Consider the following 14,814-nt stretch of genomic DNA (forward strand, 5'->3'; position numbering starts at 1 on the left):
AAGTGAAAGCTCAAGGGGTAATTGTCACTAACCCCATAGTAAAGGAGGGTCTTTGTAATTTACCCTGAAAAGAAAAGAGCTCTCTATCTTTGTTCATTTGGGATCACCTACCAACAAAGGCAATGTAGTTATGCATGGAGACCATGAATGACAATTAAGAAGCTTGTAAGAAGGGATAGAGATAGGGGGTAGCACCCGCAATACCCATTTAAATCTCACCTATATTTTGGTCCCCTACCCATATGCTTACTAGCTTTCAACCCCCTTATCCATGTTTACTAGCTTTTGGTTCCCCTTAGGCTCAGTTTAGAAAGAGTACAAATACAAATATATAGAGTACAAAACCTTGTATTTTATATTATTTTGTATATATTTGCATTGTACATTTTTATATATATTGTATTCCTTCTAAACTAAGCCTTAAGAGAAAACCCTAGCTATGCCCCTATTTGTAGGTAATAAATAAGGATTCAACTCTTTTGCTCAGTCTCTACTTAAATGAGTTCCAATCCGCTACTTGTATTGTACCATTTGTATCCTATCATTCACGGTGAGCATTTGACTTCTTTGGTTTCCAAAACAACTAACAAACAATTGAACAAGTTTTGTTTAGTTTATAGTTATTACTAATTGGAACCTATGCGATGCACAAGATTTTTTAAACAGATTGCAAATTAGAGTTAATGGGCTTTTAAAGAACCCTAGATACTTATAAACACGTTACTAGTTGACCAAGATTTTCATGTGGGCTATTTCATTGACCAAGATATTCATTTCTTAAATGCCCTTAGTCATACTAGTTATGGACCAATCAAACTCCACCAAATGATCCAAGAGACCAATACCTCTAGAAATTCCATTGCCAACACTTGATTTTTGCTCAATTTGCTGTTGAAATGCCAATTTACCATGAACACCCAATCAAACCGTTCCAATCCTTAATCACTGTCATTAGACCTAGGACCTCCTAAAATTTCAACCCAAGATTCTCCTTCGTTTCTTCTTTTATCAAACTAAGATTCCCTTTCGAACCCTCTCGTTAACACAAAGCACCCATAACCCAAATCTCCTTGATCCTAACACCCCTAAATCAATTAGACCATACAATTGAACCCTAGACACACCAAAAACATCTACCCATGAATTTCCAACCTAAAATTCCCCCATTTGCCCCATTATTAAATAAATATTCCATTTTGGATGCTCTTGTTGACCCAAATTAGAGTTAATGGGCTTTTAAAGAACCCTAGATACTTATAAACACGTTACTAGTTGACCAAGATTTTCATGTGGGCTATTTCATTGACCAAGATATTCATTTCTTAAATGCCCTTAATCATACTAGTTATGGACCAATCAAACTCCACCAAATGATCCAAGAGACCAATACCTCTAGAAATTCCATTGCCAACACTTGATTTTTGCTCAATTTGCTGTTGAAATGCCAATTTACCATGAACACCCAATCAAACCGTTCCAATCCTTGATCACTGTCATTAGACCTAGGACCTCCTAAAATTTCAACCCAAGATTCTCCTTCGTTTCTTCTTTTATCAAACTAAGATTCCCTTTCGAACCCTCTCGTTAACACAAAGCACCCATAACCCAAATCTCCTTGATCCTAACACCCCTAAATCAATTAGACCATACAATTGAACCCTAGACACACCAAAAACATCTACCCATGAATTTTCAACCTAAAATTCCCCCATTTGCCCCATTATTAAATAAATATTCCATTTTGGATGCTCTTGTTGACCCAAATTTCAATGATTTTGGCCCTCCAAAATCAATAAGATGTTTACATAAAATCTTAGACACCCTAACAACCCTACCCACAAAAATTCAACAAAAAATACCTTTGCTTACCCCTCTAATACACCAAGATTCTATTTTCAAAGCTCTATATTAACTGAATCAAGTCCTTTCCAAATCTGTTTGATCTCAGTATAATTGGGCCAACCTGACACTATTAATCAACCCATAATGCTCAGAAACACCACCCTACCAAATTTCAACAAATAATTCCTTCATTCTCCCCTTCATCACACCAAGATTCTGTTTCAAAGTTAATAAATTAATCAAATCACTACCCCTCTAGATATGCCTAATCTAAGCTTAGGCTGATCTGGCCCCACCAATCGATTCAAAATGCCTACAAACCCCACCTTATAAAATTTGAGTCAAAATACCCTTGTTTTGGCCAATCTCATTGGCTTGTACACGTAAAACCAGCGTATAAATTAATCAAATCACTACCCCTCTAGATCTACCTAATCTAAGCTTAGGCTGATCTGGCCCCACCAATCGATTCAAAATGCCTACAAACCCCACCAATCGAATCTATCTCCACCCTTTTTTTTTAATCCAAAAAACCTACCATTAGATTATAATTTTATTTTGGCCTCCTTAGACCCAAAGTGACTAAAATACCCTTGACCTTACCAAAGTTACCAAAATACCTAAAATAAATAAATACTATGATTAATTATGGTATTATTTATGATATTTTTGTTATTAATTATGGTATTCATTTAATTGATTAATTTATTTAATTAATAAACAATATTTATGAAAATACTATAATTAATGCTATTTTGATATAATCAATTCATAATTCAAAAATTAACAATATTTTTATTAGTTATAGTATTTATTTAATTATTTAACAATATTAGATGTATTTTTTGTAATAATATTTTTTTATTATTTATGATATTTAATTAAATAAGGTATTTTTAATTAATTATGGTAATTAATTAATAAATACTATTAGATAATGTATTGCTAATACTGTTAATTAATTAAATAAATTAAATAATTCATTATAAGAGAGGGAAAAGGGAGTGAAAGGTGTTTGTGAGTTCTCAGTTGGGGTAAGGGACAAAGCTAAGCCCATGACGTGGCATGTTTCTACTCGTATATATATATATATTGAAAATTTTCTATTAAATAACAAAACAAAAAATATTCATGCATAAATGTTAAAATATATTTATCACAAAAAATACAATAAATATAAATTTTAGTATATATAAATATATATTAATATAGATTAACGTTTTAAAATTATTATTAATAAATATCAATTTTCTGAAATTTTTTCTAGAATAATAAATTGATATAAGTTAAATAATGTTTTATCATTAGTACATTAATAATTGCAATTATTACTATTATATTTTTTAATATTATTAAAATCATTTTTTTAAGTTATTACCTATTTTTGTTATTTGAAAGCTTCAATACCTCTAAATTATTTAATCTAATTTTCTTTATTTTAAAAATTTTAAAGATATTTTGAATTATTATTATAAAATATTATTAAATCTATTATAACTATTTTTGTGTTTTCAATAAAATTTGTAAGGTTATTACATAATTTCTTTATTTAACCTATTTTATTTGTTTTTAAATAACATTTAAAATATGATTTATTTATTAACTATTTTAGTATAAAAATATTTAAAATTAGTTATTTACAATACCATTCTTCTATTTAAATCATATAACTATTTAGTTATTTCAATATTACTTATTTATTGAATTTCATAATCAATAAAATTATAAGTTATACTATTATTGTATAATTTTCTTATTAATTTTGTAATATACAAAATTATTATTAATTCAAATATTATAAATCTATAAGAAACTTTTAAGTTTATTACATAATTTTGTTAATTTAAGTATTTAAAAATTTTTTATTTAGTTATTTTAACTATTTAAAATTTAGTTACATAATTTATTTATTTTAACTATTTAAAATTTATTACAGAATTTTTTTATTTAAAATTTTTCATTATTTAAATTTTATTTATTTTAAAATTATTACATAACATTAAATATTTTTCTATATAATATTTTTATATTTTTTTATTTATAATATTTAGTTATTGAAAATTTTAAATAATATTTTTTAATTTTTATTATTTGAATAATATTTAAATTGAATAATTTGTAAAATTATAATTTATATTGTTAGTACACAATTTCGTTATCAATTTCATAAAAAGTATAAAATTATGAATAGTATGAATATTATTAAATCTATGATATCTTTTGTGTTTTTAATAAATATTTTAAAGTTATTACATAATTTTATTATAATATTTAAATAATTCTTAAATTTTTTAATTCAAACTTTCTTTTGATAGATTAGATGAAAAGTGGGGGAGAGAATAAATAGGAATTAGAGATAATTTAAGAGAGAAACTCCACTGAATTTGAGATAATTTGGGAGATAGATAGGAGTTATAGATAATTTAGGAGAAAGTGGGGGATAGTGGTGCCACTTGGCTAGATTAAATTAGATTTTGGTAGAGAGATATTTTAGGAGTAGTTTTAGGAAGGGATATCCAAAGCGATAAAGATAGAGGAAAGAGGGGTGGGCCAGACATGATGAGGTGTCACTATGAGGGAAAAGGGAGTGATGAGGTGGCTTCATGAGGGAGCAAGAAAGGCTAAAATGAAGGAGCATCAATTTAGACACAATTTATAAAGGAACAAGGGTCACAGATTGATCAATTTCGGATTGACTGTGATGGTGCGCAATTCGGCCGGTCTTAGCTGTCAACGAATTCGCCTTTGAGTTGAAGCATCGGGGAGCCTGAAACGTGAAAGATGAGAGAACTCCGGGGGGAACCCGGTATGATAACTCCGAAGCTCAAGTCAGAAATCTCTCAAAGGCAAAGTATAGACCAGATAGCGCAAAGTTCACATACCTTGTTTGTTGGGGGCAGGGGGCCTTTTATAACCACTTTGCACACTCGCTCTGAGGCCCTTGTCAAGTCGGGTATGATTACCCTTGTGTCTGTCAATTTGGTCGTCGTCCTTTCTACTGGGACAGAACCGCCACTGCCTAACCATCTCTCTAACGGGAAATGGCGGTGTTCGGAGGCGGTGGCAGGTGGCCATTTAGAGTGCGACCGTCAAGCATCAGATCCTAAGTCAGTCAGGGGCGGTGCCCTCGGGTATGGACTTCCTCAGTGTCAGGCATAGTATGGTTTGTTTGGTTTTGGTGCCCTGAAGTTGTAGTGGAGTGGTGAGCGAGGTGAAGTCTTGAGTTCGGAGGTATGTATAGGGCCGGTTCGGTTCGACGAGGGGTGTCCCGAGCTGTTACAAGGCAGGCCAGTTCGGTGAGGTGTATTTCGAACTGTTACAAGGCAGGCCAGTTCGGCGGTGTATCCCGAACTGTCGCAAGGCGGGCCAGTTCGACGAAGTATGTCCCGAACTATTGCAAGGCGAGCCAGTTTGGATTACTTTTTGGTTTGGGGCCAAGGGTGAGTTTGGGCCCCTAGTGGGGAGTTCGGACCGCTGGTTTCTCCCCTTGGTGCTCACGCCTTAGGCTTGATTTTGTGCCGAGCTGTTGCTTTTGCCATGTGCCGCATAACCGTGAGGTCGGGCCAAATCTTCCTTCATCAATTGCCCCCCCACTCCTCGCGCCAAGGGTCTTGCCCTGGTGTAGGGAGTTTTGCGAGGTGGTAGGTGGATTTGTCCCGTTCTTTGAATCTTGACTGCGCGAGTTGCTTTCTCCAGGGTTCTCTAGTTCCGAGAAGACGGGAAACGTGCCTACTGCTCAATTGTTGATGGTCGTGACAGCGCGCGTTTAAATTTCAAAAATTCGCGCCGCTGGGACGTGACAGCGGGTCATTTAAATTTGAAAAAAGCGTGCCACTGCCGTTTTGAAGGGACGTGCGCTGGCGGTTTTGTCAGTTGCAGGGAGACGTGCGGCGCGGTTAGTTTCAGAAAGACGTGCGCTGGCAAGACGTTGGTTTCAAAAAGACGTGCACTGACGTTTCGTTCTTTTCGGAAAGATGTGCACCAATCATGTCCCGACCTCAGGGGACGTGCGATCAACGCGAATGTGGGTCGTCAGATCGCCTTTGATCTGCACGGTCAGTTCTTGGTTACTGTAGCTATAAATAGCGGGGGACCCCAGTCGATTTGTCACTTCTACAGTTTGCCTCTTGAGCTCGCGTCCAACTTTTCAGCTCACGTCCAGGTTTTTCAGCTCGCGTCTAGGCTGGTTACTTAGCCTTCAAAGTTTTTTTGCTTGTTCCCATCTCCGAAGAATTCAAAACTTTCCAGTGAGTACCTTCCTGAATCCACATCTTTTCCTCGATGTCTAGCTTTGATAGCTCAGACGACTCTTTAAGTAGGACTGGTGTAGGTTCTACAAACTGAGCTGTATCCCCCGACTGCCTTAGTGATCCCGAGGTGGAACTTGAGGATGACTATGAACCCGTAGGCCGAGCCTCTTCGGGTAGTTTGGCGTCTACCTCTCGCCGAGGTCGGATGCTAGACAGGTTTGGTCCCTCGACTATGACGCCCGAGGGGCTCCAATCTATACTCATGTCTTACAATCTGCCTAGGGGATATACGTATTTCATTCCCTTGGGTAGTTTTCCTTGGGAACACGGTCCTGACGAGAGCAGCTTACCGCGGGGCTGTGACTGGCTTTCCACCCCCTTTTAGTCGAAGTCATAAACCACTTTGGTGTTACCATTGGCCAGCTTCATCCGAACTCTATTCGGAACCTAGTGGGGATAGTCTCCCTTTTTTGCGAGCAGAATTTCCCTTTAGACTTGGAGATATTCTCCTCCTCGCCCGGGCTTTAAGCTTCTGCACGATCTTCCTAATAAGGTCCCGGCATGGAAGCGGGACTACTTCGGCGTGCAAAGTGCGCAAGGATGACCCTTTCAGACCAGGTGGGGTGAGGCCGCTCCTGATTCTGGTGTCACTCTCGACAAAGAGACGGTGAAGGGCCTCCGGCAATGGGCACGACAAGGTTTAAAGTGCCATGAGTACTTGACGGAGGTTGAGCTTATTGCAGCCAGCCTGAGTTCGGGTAGGTTTCTAGTTCTACAGTTTCTTGCTTGCTTTGTTCCTTCATTTTTTCTGATGTCGAACTCGTTTCTACAGTTGTTATGCATGCGGAGAGAACTTGTGGGGGGCGCCTGTTCCAGGGCATGAAGAGGAGGAAGCGGGTCGCCAAGCGAACTCGTACCGAGCTGCCCCTGGATGAGGAGCCTCAAGTTCCAGGCAACACGCCGGAGGATCCGCCCAGGGAGCCTGAGGTGACTCCGCCAATGTATGAAACTACCGAGGCACCTTATGCTGAGACCACTCATACGGGTGCTCCTGCATACTCCAGTACTCCTGCTCACTCTGGGTCCACTCATACGCAAATTGGGCCCTCGGGCTCGGGAGCTAAAGGGGAGTTCAGGAGCATGTTGACATCGAACTACGCTCTTCAGAAGAGTAGGGAGGCTACTTTCCCCGAGAAGATCGCGGCGTGGACTGATCTCCCTTTGAATCAGGTCGCCTGTCGCGCCGTAACACACGCTATGGTGGTAAGTCAGATTTCGTCTGCCTTCATTTTCTATCGCTTTTGTTGTTGCTCACTTGTTTCTTTTGGTAGGTGAATTCTTCAATTCATGCCTTAGCAGCCCAAGTGGAGAGGAGCTCGCGACAGGCGCGAGCTACTGAGGTTGCCGCCCATGCTGCTGAAGAGGCTTTCCGTGCCGCCGAGGTGAATACCCGAGCTGCTGAGGCGGCCGCTTATGCTGCCGAAGAAGCTGTTCGCATCACCATGGCCAGGCAGACGATGTCTCTGCATGATGCCGAGGCCATGGGGGTAGTCGTCAAACACATGGCGGACTTGAAGTTGGACTTGCAGCATCAAGTCGAATATCTTCAAGAGGACATCAGGGAGAAAACGCAGATTTTTTTCCCAAGGCATTGAAGACGCCAAGAAGAAGACCATTGAAGACTATATTGCCTCTCCGCGTTTTGACGATCTGATGGTGGATTCTTACAAAAGGGGGTTCAAGCTGAGCCGGTGGATGTACTTTTTCCCGAACTGATTCTTTGTCGATCTGATAATATGCCTCTCGTCCGGGTTATTGTACTTACGCGACCTGTTTCGGCGCTAAGGATTTTGTAGCGAACTGATAATATGCCTGACGTTTCTTTTCTTGCTTACGTCAAGGTTCCTCTTGGCTCTGCATCATGGCCCTTAGGCCCTTGAAGCGATTTTATCCACTCCGCTTGGTGGTTTATAGGTAGTATCGCCTTAAGTTCACAATGTTCCACGCTCGAGGTACTTGTTTGCCTTCTAAGGTTTCGAGCTCGTATGCCCCCCCGAGCGCTCTCTTTACTTTATAGGGCCCTTCCCAGTTTGGTCCAAGTTTTCCTACGCCGGGTTCAGGCACCATAATCTTACGAATGACCAGGTTGTCGGCCCGGAAGCTTCGCTGCTTTACTATGGAATTGTAGTAGCGAGCTACCTGCTGCTGATAGGCCAGTGTCCGGATGTGCGCGAGGTCCCTTACCTCGTCCGGTAAGTCAAGGTTGGTCCATAACTCATCTCCGTTTGTCCAATCATCGTATGTTTGTAGTCGCAATGTTGGTACTTTGATTTCTGCCGGGATCACTGCTTCAATGTCGTAGGTGAGGTTGAAGGGGGTTTCTCCGGTGGTGGTTTTTTCTGTAGTTTGGTGGGCCCATAAAACGCTTGGTAGCTCTCCTGCCCACAATCCCTTAGCTCGATCTAGACGTGCATTCAGTCCGCGCAGGATGGCTCTATTCATAACTTCGGTCTGACCATTTTCCTGCGGGTGCACGAATGATGTGAAGTTCTGCTGAATCCCCATGTTCTGGCACCACTCTTGGAACTTTATGTCCTTGAACTGCTTGCCGTTGTCGGAAATTAGTACTCGAGGTAACCCGAAACGACATACTATGTTCTTCCAAAAGAAGTTCTGTATGTTTCGGGCCGTAACTGTTGCCAGAGGTTCGACTTCTATCCACTTCGTGAAGTAATCCACTGCCACAACTAGGGATTTTCTCCCTCCTGTTGCTGGCGGGAATGGCCCCTGGAGGTTGATGCCCCATTGTGCAAAGGGCCACGGGCTGGCGAGGTATTTGAGGTCGAAAGCAGGCTGATGGTGGATATTGGCGTGCTTCTGGCATTTGTCGCATTTTCTGACGAGCTCAACTGCTTCTGCCTTCATCGTTGGCCAGTAGTATCCTTGTCGAAGTGCTTTTTGGGCGAGTGCTCTGCCATCCAGGTGTTCGCCGCATAGGCCTTCATGAGTGTCGCGAAGTACGAACTCGGCTTCGGCAGGTCGCAGGCAACGCAAGTAGGGGAGCGTGTAAGACCGTCGGTACAACCGTTCGTCAATTATGACGTATTTGGCTGCCTGGTGCTACACCCTCTTGGCCGCATTGCGTTCTACAGGGAGGGTTCTGTCTATCAAGAAGCTCGCGAGTGGGTCAATCCAGCTCGGTTCTGCTTCGAGGATAGGAGCGACCTCCTCTGCCCCCCCGAGAATACTAGGCCGAGGTAAATTCTCTATGTACACGGTTCTCATGTTGTTGTGACTTGTGCTGGCTAGCCGGGATAGAGCGTCGGCCTCAGTGTTCTCTGACCTCAGGATTTGCCTAATGAAGTGTGACTGGAAGTTGAGCAGGGCCTCTTTTACTTCCGCCAAGTATGCGATCATAGAGAGCTCGCGTGCTTCATACTCGCCCGTGACTTGGTTGACCACGAGTTGGGAATCGCTGTAGATGACCAAGTGCTTTGCTCTTACTTTTTGCGCTAAGTTCAGCCCGGCTATCAGTGTTTCGTACTCGGCCTCGTTGTTAGATGCCGCGAACTCAAAGCGTAGTGCGTATTCCAATTTTGTGTCGTCAGGGCTGCATAAGACTATTCCAGCCCCACTGTATTGCTGGTTCGAGGAACCATCTACGTGAAGGATCCAAGGCTCCTCATCCTAGTTCGCGTTTCGCCTGACCAAGAGAGATGCCACACTGGCTACTACTTCACGGGGTTTAGACTCTATTGGCTCGGGAGTTCCGGGTTCACCCAAACTGGGGACCTCAGACTCGACCTGTTGGGCTTCGTGGCTGAAAGTGCACTCGGCGATAAAATCTGCCAAAGCTTGGGCTTTAATTGCAGTCCGTGGTTTGTACTGGAGATCGTACTCACTGAGTTCAATGGCCCACTTCGCCAGCCTACCGGAGACCTCGGGCTTTAGCAAGACTTGCCTTAGGGGTTTGTCGGTTAAGACGACGAATGTATGAGCTTGGAAGTACGGGCGGAGTTTTTTGAGCTGATATCACTAGTGTGTAGGCTATTTTCTCTATCTGCGGGTACCTCGTCTCTGCTCCCTGCAGAATTTTACTAACATAATAGATGGGCCGCTAGACCCGGTCTACTTGTTTTACTAATACCGAACTGACCACCTCGTCGCTCACTGAGAGATACAGTTCTAAGACCTCACCCTCCTCGGGTCTGGCTAAGGTTGGTACTGTGGCGAGGTAAGTCTTTAGCTCGTCGAACGCGAGCTGGCAATCTCGAGTCCATTCGAACCCTTTGCCTTTGATTGCCTTAAAGAAAGGCAGACAGCGGTATGCTGACTTGGACATGAAGCGGCTCAGAGCAGCTATGCGGCCGTTTAGCCTTTGAACTTCTTTTACTTTCCGAGGTGGTATCATATCAAGGATGGTCTTTATTTTGTCAGGGTTGGCCTTAATACCGCGCCGGTTGACAATGTACCCTAGAAACTTACCCGAGGTGACACCGAAGACACACCTGTTTGGGTTTAGTCTCATGTTATATTGACGCAGAATTTGAAAGACAGAATCCAAGCCTTTTATTAATTCTCGCAAAAACTGTGTTTTGACGACCATGTCGTCTATATAACATTCGATTTTTGTGCCAATTAAAGGCCGAAAAAGTTTATTTACAAGTCTTTGAAAGGTCGCACCAGCATTCTTTAGCCCGAAGGCCATGACCTTGTAACATTACAGGCCAAACTCGGTAACGAAGCTGGTTTTTTCTTGGTCAGACTGGTCCATCTTGATCTGGTTATAGCCTGAGTAGGCGTCTAGGAAGCTTAGCAGCTCATGTTCCGATGTTGCGTCCAGTAGGCGGTCAATTCGGGGCAAGGGGAAGCAGTCTTTTGGGCAAGCTCGGTTCAGGTCGGTGTAGTCGACGCACATGCGTCACTTGCCGTTGGCCTTTTTCACCAGCACTGGTAATGAACTTCCCTTATGAAGTCCGATGCGAGGAGCTTTTCAACTTCTTTGTCGACCGCCCTCCAGTGCTCCAGGGCTAAGTTGCATTTCTTCTGTCTAATGGGTCTGACTACAGGGTCAGTGTTAAGCTTGTGAGTTATAAGGCCAGGGTCAATACCGGGCATATCTACCGCGAACCATGCAAAAATATCTAAATTTTGGAGTAAGAAACTTACCAGTTTAATTCGCAAAGGCTCCTTGATGGAGGCACCGATTTGGAGTGTTCGCATCGGATCTGTAGCCGAGGTCGGGACTGTGATTGTTTCCTCAGTGAGCGAAGCTCGTTCCTCGCCCTACTCCGCAAGCCGCTCCAGTTCGAGGTCGTCGGCTGCCTTGGTTTTTCCCTTTAGGGCAGCGACATAGCATTTGCGGGACTCAAGTTGGTCACCCCGCGCTACCCCCACACCGAAGTCCATTGGGAACTTCATTGCCAGATAATAGGTGGAGACTATAGCATGCAGAATATGCGTAATTGGTTGCCCTATTATGGCGTTGTATGGGGAGGGTGTCGCGACCACCAGAAAATCATGGTTGAGTCTTACCGCGCATGGCCATGTGCCGACTTCCACAGGTACTGTTATCTTCCCCAGGGGCCTGACTTCCTCTCCACTGAAGCCCACCAGAGGAGTGTGTGCGGGTTTCAATTCGCTTTTCTGCAATTGCAATTAGTCGAACGCCGATTTGAGTAGGATGTTCGCCGAACTGTCTGATCCTACCATACACGCTGGACTTCGAAGTCGCTGATCCTTGGCTTTATAATGAGCGCATCGTCGTGGGGGTAGTGAACACCTCGCGCGTCATCTTCTGTAAAAAAGATTGGTTCTTCCTTCTTCAGCCTCTTGGAAGGGTTTTGCTCCTCTCGGGTTGCTTCGTGAACTGACGTCCTTGCCGCCATCGAAGTGCATCTGGCCACCACCGAACCGCCCACTATCATGTGGATGGTTCCCCGGACTGGCCTTTCTTCTAGGGGAGGTCACTGCAAGGTTTCGACCGGTCTGTTGCTCGGCTCGGGGACATCCTTCCCGTGTTCCCCTTGCCGACCTGCTTTATTACTATTGTCATAATGTACAAAATTTCTTAAGTACCCGCGACGGATGAGTCCTTCTATCTCGCCGCGGAGATTATTACATTGCTCGGTGCTATGACCGTGATCTTTATGAAAACTACAATATAAATTTTTGTTCCTCTCGTTGGGGTTGCTCTTCAGGCGAGGTGGCCACTTTATGTAAGGGGCATCCTTGATCGTCATCAGGATCTTGGTCCGCTTTGTGTTCAATGGCGTGTAATCCGTCCGAACTGCTAAGGGAGCTCGGGACGGCTAGCTTGGCTTCGCCTCTCGGTTCTAGCCTCTTCTGTCGCCAGGGTTGGAGGGCTCGCCTTCTCTTTTTCTTTTTTCAACCTCGCCTTCGTTTCTCTGGTTGATCCCTTCCTCTGTTCTCATAAACTTGTCCGCGAGCTTGAGGAAGTCGGCCACGGTTGCTGGCTGGCTGGCCACCATTTGCCACTTGAACTCTTTGTGCATCACCCCTCTTTTGGCCGCGGTGAGCTGTACCGTGGGGTCTAACCGAGGGATCTGCAAACATGCTTCATTGAACCGTTTGATGTAGATCCGGATGGATTCTCCCTCTCTTTGGATTATCCCGAAGATACTTTCCTCGGTTCTGGGACACCTTTTGCTGGTAACAAAGTGCACAGTGAAGATCTGCACGAACTGGGGCTAGCTTCTTATTGACCTGGAAGCTAGGTTCCGGTACCAGGTGCGGACCACCCCTCTGAAGGTGGTGGTGAAGGCCACGCACATGCACGACTCGCTTGCCCTAGCGAGGTGCATTTGCGACTGGAACGCGTCGACGTGGTCGTTGGGGTCAAAGGACCCATCATACTTGTCCAAAGAAGGGAGTTTGAAATGTCTAGGCAAGGGGACTGCCAAAAGTTCTGCTGAAAGGGGGGAAGGAACTGAGAGAATGGGTACGGTTTTTACCTCGCCCGAGGTTGTTTCTTCCTTGCCTTTGAGCTCGGGTAGCACAAGGGTAGCAGTTCGACGACTTCGCCGGTGCCTTCTTTGAGTGGGCCTGGTGCTGGCGCTGCTGGCCTCCGTGTTGCCGAGCTCGACGGGCCCGGAATGTTGGCCTGCTGCTAAGGCACTGAAGCAGTTCTCCGTGAGTGGGAATTCGAGCTTGGAGCGCCGGGGTGACTTCGTGGGTGAGGTTCCTGACTCACCTGCGAGCTGCGAGGCGGGGGTGATCTTTCTTTGCTTCCAGCCCGGGGATGAGGCTTGACTATTAGGGGGGTTCTATGGTCGGGATGCCTCTCCTTGGTGAGGTCGTCCACTTTGAGGAGAGGCATTGACCGGCTTTGAAACGGGGTGCCGGGGTGGAAGCAGTGGTTGGTTCAAGGGTAGCTGAGGGAACTGTTGTTGATAATGGTGTTGGGAGAGGTGATGCAACACATGGTGTTGCTGGAGTTGGTGCTGCTGGAATTGCTGCATTTGGACCTGCATTGCCCGCATGCATTGCATGAGGTCATCTAGCTGGTTTTGGCGGGCTGCTAGTGGGACATCAATTGGTTCCGCGAAGTTCGTTTCGATGGGGAGTGGAAGGGGAACGTTCAGCGAGGGAGTGTTCAGAGGTGCCACCACTTCTGGCACATTCAGACTTGGGATCCCATCCACTGAAAGGGGGATGGTGAACTGCCCAATGGACACCGCCGAAACATGAAGTTGTTCTCTGGTAGTGGCTGTTTCGGTTCCACGTCCGACATTGCTGGAGGAGGCCATTTTGGTGTTGGAGTTTTTGAAAGAAGGGTAGGTAAAAGAGATTTAGAGGGAGGCTTTTAGAAGCTTTCCCATAGACGATGCCAATTGATGGTGCGCAATTCGGCCGGTCTTAGCTGTCAACGAATTCGCCTCTGAGCTAGAGCGTCGGGGAGCCTAAAACATGAAAGATGAGAGAACTCCAGGGGGAACCCGATATGATAACTCCGAAGCTCAAGTCAGTAATCTCTCAAAGGCAAAGTGTAGACCAAATAGCGCAAAGTTCACATACCTTGTTTGTTGGGGGCAGGGGGCCTTTTATAACCGCTTCGCGCACTCGCTTCGAGGCCCTTGTCAGGTCGGGTATGATTACCCTTGCGTCTGTCAATTCCGCCGCCGTCCTTTCTGCTGGGACATAAGCGCCACTGCCTAACCGTCTCTCTAACGGGAGATGGCGGTGTTCGGAGGTGGTGGCAGGTGGCCGTTTAGAGTACGGTCGTCAAGCATCAGATCCTAAGTCAGTCAGGGGTGGCGCCCTCGGGTACGGACTTCCTCAGTGTCAGGCATAGTACGGTTTGTTTGGTTTTGGTGCCCTGAAGGTGTAGCGGAGTGGTGAGCGAGGCGAAGTCTTGAGTTCGAAGCTATGTATAGGGCCAGTTCAGTTCGGCGAGGGGTGTCCCGAGCTGTTACAAGGCAGGGCAGTTCGACGAGGTGTATTCCGAACTGTTACAAGGAAGGCTAGTTCGGCGGTGTATCCCGAACTGTTAGGCAGGCCAGTTCGGCGAAGTATACCCCAAATTGTTGCAAGGCAGGCCAGTTTGGATTACTTTCTGGTTTGGGGCCAAGGGTGAGTTCGGGCCCCTAGTGGGGAGTACGGACCGCTGGTTTCTCCCCTTGGTGCTCGCGCCTTAGGCTTGTTTTTGTGTCGAGCTATTGCTTTTGCCACGTGTCGCATAACCGTGAGGTCGGGCCAAATC

The sequence above is a fragment of the Nelumbo lutea genome, chromosome 1, assembly GCF_056320005.1.
Source record: "Nelumbo lutea isolate HS-2025 chromosome 1, American lotus-T2T, whole genome shotgun sequence".
NCBI classification, from domain to species: Eukaryota; Viridiplantae; Streptophyta; class Magnoliopsida; order Proteales; family Nelumbonaceae; genus Nelumbo; species Nelumbo lutea.